The sequence below is a fragment of the Lycium barbarum genome, chromosome 5 (assembly GCF_019175385.1).
Source record: "Lycium barbarum isolate Lr01 chromosome 5, ASM1917538v2, whole genome shotgun sequence".
Lineage (NCBI taxonomy): Eukaryota > Viridiplantae > Streptophyta > Magnoliopsida > Solanales > Solanaceae > Lycium > Lycium barbarum.
In genome coordinates this window covers 114,552,799-114,560,002 of record NC_083341.1, presented here as the reverse complement: position 1 = coordinate 114,560,002, position 7,204 = coordinate 114,552,799, and the positions used below count along the sequence as shown (strand labels likewise).

General features: G+C 32.0%; 1 long non-coding RNA gene across 1 annotated transcript; it reads right to left on the bottom strand.

Annotated features, from left to right (window-relative positions):
- Window positions 1-383: 383 nt before the first annotated feature.
- Window positions 384-4,069, bottom strand: LOC132642630 (uncharacterized). Its single transcript, XR_009583279.1, has 3 exons — window positions 3,787-4,069; window positions 3,185-3,264; window positions 384-793 (listed from the first exon to the last, which is right to left on the bottom strand). It is a non-coding gene; the product is annotated as an uncharacterized LOC132642630 (long non-coding RNA).
- Between the last annotated feature and the right edge of the window lie 3,135 nt (window positions 4,070-7,204).

The window sequence follows — 7,204 nt, the reverse complement described above, 5'->3', positions numbered from 1 at the left end:
TTTGCACTTTGCTTTGTTTATTGTGAACCTTCTATAAAATACATTGCCTCCAAGCTAATGAAACCGAAACCAAAACAAAGTATAAAACATGATTGAAAAAAACAGAAAAAGAAGGTCACCGTTAAGCATCTCAGAGATGATATGCACCATAAACATACATATACGGAGGGCAATGACTTCCAATTCTCTTGCAGCCGCCATTGATTCGTAGTAATTATCTAGCCATAGAAGCTTTACACAATAGATTATTATCAAACTAATTATTCATTATTCTCCATGCACGTACACAAAGTTAAAGGAAGTAAAAAGTTGAGAAATTTACAATGATACATGACGATACTGGTGAGCGATTAAACATGGTAGAAGTGATGACATCCAATTACTGTAATTTCGAAGTGGTAATATATCTGTGACTCCACAAATAGATAATAATGTACAAATTGTTTTGTCCTTCAAGTGCAAACTACTACTTTCATGACATTTTTGTTTCATAGAGTCTTAGTATATTCTACCATTTTTATTTGATTCCTTTTCTATCAATAGAACAATGTGTATTGTTAATGTAATTTTTATAGTTAAATTATATTTTTGAAGGACACGAAACGAAAAAAAAATGAGATTGATTCCCAATTTCAGAAATGCTACCATGTAATAATTGATTTTGGAGCCTCCCTTTTGTGTAAATCTTGCAAAAGCGAATGCCAAGCTCTCGATATCCAAATCTAGCATAGCTGCAAGAATTTGTGTAAATCTTGCAAAAGCAAATGCCAATTCTTCTGCTTCCTCATGATGCCTGAGAAAAAATAACAAAAGTTAGACATGCATTTTATGGTTCTTTTAGAAAAGATTTATGTTCAGGTTTTATCCAATATCACTAACATTATCACACAAAAAACACTTTAGATAAAGTTTTATCCTTCAACTTTAGAAACATCTCAAATTCAAATAAATTTAAGTTTTATATATCATTAATGCAATATATTCATTCAGATAAACAAAGTTTAAAAGTTGATATTGAAATAAAACTATTCTTTATCGATATTATCCGTTCTTTACTCTTGTGCTAGATGCTCTATCAAAGATTGTATGCCGCCAGTAAAGTTCCATCCTAGCAAACTATAGACAACATCAACAATAGATAAGTGAATAAATAAAATAATAGCCATATTAATTCAGAAAGTATATATAAAAAAATTTAAAGCTACTTATATCGAAGGAAGCTCTCTTTTCATTCATCCAATTAAACAACTTATAAAATGGATTCAATTACTTGAGATAATTAACCACATCAAGCCCTGCGTGTTTTCTATAATTTAACAGCTAGAGCTATTATTAATTAAGTATAAATATTTTAAAGACTGTGTTTAGGTTCGTCAACCAAACAGGAAACCACTTAAAATCAAAATAACCAAAATAAATTATAGATGATATAATAAAGCTCAACTTTGAAGTTGAAAAAAATAATATAATTATCCTTAATTACATACAGCACAATCATATGGCAATTATGAATATTGCACAAAGAGAGAGGTTAAAAAAAAATGCATTTTCCAAAATTCCAAAGGAAAAAAAAAAAAAAAAAAAAGAGAGAATTCATCACCACTGCTTCACTGGGAAAGGAGATCAAGCTCTTTAAAATTTCAGCCATAAAGCATAGTTTAAAATATTTGATCTTTGTAAGCCTCTCCTTCTATTCAGCCTGCCGATACCATATTTCCTAGCATTCAATCAACTACTGCAATTGATTTCTTATTTAATGTTATCATTTCTATAATCTGGTGACTGGCAAATGCCTAAAATATTGAAATGCATTGGTGGTAAAGATCATATAGACAACTTAAACTTTCACAATAACAATGCCTACCTAATACCTATTGATTAGACACTACAGGACAAAAAAATTTCATCACATTATACACAGAATCAGATTGAACTTGAGTCTGCAAAACGATTGTTGACTCACGAAATCAACACTCGAAAAATCTGAAACAAAAAAAAGAAATGAAAAGTAAAATTAGCAAAGGGATAAGAGCAATATCTAAAAGTGCTAATGTGCTTGCGTATTAGGTGTCGATGCCTTTAATTGTGGTGTAGTGCAAAAAAAAAAGGGACGTGGACATGCATCCCCAAATCAAGGCTCATCTCGAAGGTTCATAAGAACACTCTTGTGAGGAGAAAAAAAAAGAGATTCAACAGTGGATGCGCTTCATTAACCCATAAATTAATCATCGTGCATCTATACTTTTATTAAAATATGTGTCAAAAGTTACTGACCAACTTGCCATACAGAGAGGGATGAAGATTGTTTACTTCGGTATAGGCAAAATTAATCTAGACTCACATTGGCAAAATTGTGATTATTATTGTAGTTCGACTCCTTTCTCAGGCAATTATGTAGTTACTAACATGTGGTAACTGATAGCACTTTTTTTTTTTTTTTTTTTTAAAAAAAGGGGACGTAGGGGGTTTTGATCCATGAAGTGGAGTTATTGGGGAATTGTCCACTACTCCGTCGTGCAGCACCTAACTTCCCTCGTATGAAGGAAGAACTGCCTCGTTTTCTTTAGATATCCTTTTTTGTGTAGTTTAGTTTTCTTATCATTTAAATTCAAATTCAAAAGTATTAACTAATTATTAACTAATTAACTAATTTTTGTCCTAAACTAACACATGACATTTTCCTATGCTGTCACTTGTCAAAATCCTAAGACAAACTATCCTCTTTTTAATAATATATATAAATATAGATATAGATTTTAATAATATATAGATTCTTCCAAGTTCACTAACATAATTGAACTTTTGAAAGAAAATAAGAGAATACCAAAACAACAACAATATGATTTGACTATTCAGTAAAACTAAAATGCCCAATTGCTGGAAAATAGAATTGGAAGTTTGGAAATAACTTTGTATCCATCAACTTACTGAAGTGAAAATAAAATTCACCTTGCCAAGAGATTTTAAACATGATACTTCTTGTCCTACCGAAAGACAACTTGAAGAAAGGATTACATAAGTTGTTAGTTCAAGAAGAAAGATAAATTACATCCATCTCAAGTATATAGTGAAACATGATTCAATATGAGGAGGCAATCATCAACAACAAACTTTATGTAGTGACTTATTAGTTATGCATTCATGCCAAATTGCAAATTAATGCACATGAAAGGACAACACATACCGGCCACTTCAGTCTGAATTTGAACAACAGCATGCACAATCTAATGAACCTTTCGCCAATCCAATTTCTTGCGCAAAAAACTGCACAATAGAGATTAATTAAGCTACATCAAGGCATTCCCTATCAGCATTACTGAGAATAAAAAAATCAAAGAGAAAATATTAGAGAGGATTTGTAGGGAATGGGTAATGTGATTTTTATATGTATACAAATTGTTGATTAGGACAACATGCAAAAGAGTGTTAGCATTCCCTTAAAAAAATTGTTTTGGTCAATCAGTAATTTCTTTACCAAAATTTTATATCATGGATAAGATCGGATATACTTAACAAAATTAATTTTCAAATTTAAATGATTCACTGGTTGATCTTTACTTCTTATTAATCTTACTCCTCTCGCTTTATTTAATGTTACATTGACATCCTGCGTTGTTTATTTTCCCCCGAATATGGAGCGTATCATACCACATACAACTGTTGAGACCAAAGTTTTCATGACTCTCCCATCTAATTAAGATGCAAAATTATAAGTCCACAGTATTCATTAATTTTGTTACTTTTCTTTTGATGTAGTAATGAAGTTCAAAATATAGTGAAAAGAACCTATATCTCTTCTCAATTGTTATCCAAAAGCAATTACTGGAAGAGCCGATACCAAAAATATGTAGATAGTTGGAGCCAATGTCCTGACATATGTTCAAAAGAAGCATGAGTCAGATAAGAAAAAAGAAACATGTTCAATTGTCATTTTGCGATAGTATGTGGTTGTGAATTAACTGTTAAAGATTACACAAAGGTTAGTACATATAATACGCTAATTCGGATGTAAGTCTAACAGATAAAGAGGAAGATATCCGGATGTAAATCGACAAATGAAGAGGAAGATACTTGCAAACACCAACGGCTAGGCTTCATCTCCTCTTGCCTTACCTTCGTAGAGTGCTAGGCAGACTCAACAGGATGAGATCCGACGATATCGCTCTTAACACCCTGAAGCCCGAATCAAAAGGCATCGTTCCTCACTCCCTCGATTTCGTGTCTTTGCAACTTCCATTGCTCTTTTTTTTCTTTCCGGCTTCTTCTTGATGTGTATGAGTAATTCTGAACAACTAAAACTTTGAGAACTCCTACAATTAGGATGAAATAGGGATGTTGTAACCATCTCCAAAACTATAAGTATTAAATTCAAATTTTAAATCTTTATTTTTAAAACTAATTACCCACTATCAATTCAAAATATAACTAAGAAAAAGAAAGTATTCTTAAGCAATTGCTTAAGTTTGTAATTAAAAAGAATTAGAATTTACAATTTGGGGAGTGGGGACGTGCACTTGTGGTGTGTGTGCAGATGTGAAAACGGGGAACGTGCACAACAATATGCATTTGGAGCGTTCATGGGGGTTTGGGTAGTTTATTTTGGGACAACTTCTTTTATTTCCTTTTTATCTTTCTTCTTTTATTTTAAATTATTAAAGATATGGTTAACATTTATTAATTATTGAAAATTGTGTGTGTGAAGAAAACCTGTGTTCGCATCTATTTTTAATTATTGTTATTAGGATCAACCAGTGAGATGCACTTAATTTAAATGGATAACTGTGATTAGAATAAATGAGATCGTTGGATTTTTTATTTTTTTTTGCAGCATAGACAGATATTTTATGAGAATGCCCAATATTTTGAATTAGTTAATAATTAATTTGGTAATAAGTTATACGTGGCTTTTTCTGGTCACGCCACATGGCTGAATTAGTTATTAGTTAATAGTAATTAGTTGAGAAGTGACATATTGCATTTTCTGGTTATGCCACTTGGCTTAAGGAGAGGACTTTTTCCTCGACTTTTAATAATATATAGAAGATTCTCTGGAAACTACCCCAAAGTGTTAATCTTCATAATCATCTGCAACAAAAGTGCCAGTAAGATTAGGAGAAGAAAAAATACAAGATTTTAAAAAATCTACCAATAGACTACACATAGCATATAAAAGAACCCTAGTCCAACAAAGTAATATAGAGCACAGAAAGAGTAACTTTTAGAATTCATCACACCTTAAAGCACATTGATGCAAACATGAAGAAAAAACTTGATTCTATTTCTCTCCAAAACAAGAAACGGATGGCATTGGATATTTTATTGCAGAATTAAATAATTGGGGTTATGGGCTTGAGAGTTAAGGACATTAGTAATACTAATTAAGTAGAATTTATGAGTTATGAAGATGACTTTTTAAAATAAAATAATTGAGAAAATAAGAGGAAAAATCCAAAAAAAAGAAAAGAAAAAAGATAAATAGGATATTTGGGCAAAGAGAGGTATCACATCACCTTTTCTATGCCTAGCTTTATATTATCTATAGATTTTACTACATTATCCTTATTAAATATGCTTTGAAATTATAATTTTGACTACAATTACTTTATATAGTTAGTTAATAATAATGATAATATTGAAAGAAAACAATAAATCTCTCTTAATTTGCTAAAATTAGCAAGTAAAAAAGAAAATCTAATTTTTGTATAAGGGGCCAAGTAAAATGAAACGTAGGGAGTAAAAGGTACTCCGTCAATTCCTTTTTACTTGTCTCTTGTTTACTTGGCAATTTCCTTAAGAAATTATTTGTTAGGAGTAAAACATACTAAATTACCCTTATTAATAATGCTTTAAAAATTTAAGTTTGACTACTACCCCATCCGTCTCAAATTATCTGTCGTTTTTTGTTTTGTTTTACACGCCCTTAAGAAATATTAATTAGGAGGGGTATTTGACTATTTTTGTAACACCTCGTACCTTTAAACTAAGCTACGTTCATGATTCGGGACTTAGGAAATCAGACGGGAAGTGCTAGGATTAAAATTCGTTTCAGTTCAGTGAAGTCCAGGATTTACGCCTAGTTATACGGACCGTACTTCTAGCTGTATAACGAGATACAGACCGTATTCCGGTCCGTAAATCCTGAGGGAAAATCCCAATTTTTGGAAATTGCCAATTGAAATACGGTCAGATTATACGGACTGTATATTGAAGTACAGACCGTACTTGTGACCGTATAATTATATACAGACCGTATTTGGTGCTCTTATAACTCCTGACGCAGTAAAAGTATAAATATGGGACTTCAACCTTTTATTCTATTTTTCACATTCCCTAACCTCAGCACGAAGGTTTTTTTCTCCCATCAATATCATACACCAAGGTAAGCCATTTCCAACCATTCCAAGTGAATTCTAACATGTATCCCTGATTTCTAAATAGAAGATCATTGTTCCTAACCTAGGATTTTCAAGAAAACACATCTAAGGGGTTCAAGATTAAGGCTTTTGGATTTCTTCTTCAAGTTTAGACCATTTTTGGAGCGATTAAGATATGTAGGGTTCTATCTTTGTGTGGGAATATTATTGTTCTTCCCCACACCACGTTTTTCCATGATTATACGAAATCTCACCATAACTAGGGTTTCCAACCATGTTCATGATAACCCCAAGTACATGTACCATGACATGGCATGTTGTATTAATAGTTCGTTATTGTTTCTTAATAGTCCATTTTGGTTATTGATAATCTGTCCATAATCCATGAAAACCCATACTTTGCATTCCACGGGTTCTTAAATGCAAGATATGAACTTTTATGTTTATTTTCATGAACTTCCACATGCTTCCATGTTTTCATACAAGTTATACTATATATCTATCTTCAGGTTATATTACAATCAAGAATCATATTTACAATTATGTTTATATATATGGGCTACTAAGCCAATTATATCCATGCTCATGTTTTGGGAGTTGCATAGATTACCGAGAAGGTTTAATACCTGAAACTACATATGCCAGCGTAGGATAAGGATCCCTCCGCCCAGTTAGGCGGGTTATTGGATCCATTCATGTTCATGTTCATGTCTTGTACCTCGGCAAGGTACAAGATGACTTAGCTGGTTGGGCAGAGACCAGACGCCACGTACTTACGTGGTGGTTACATGTTAGTTATGCTAGGGCTCTCCCACTTAAAATGTTTTACT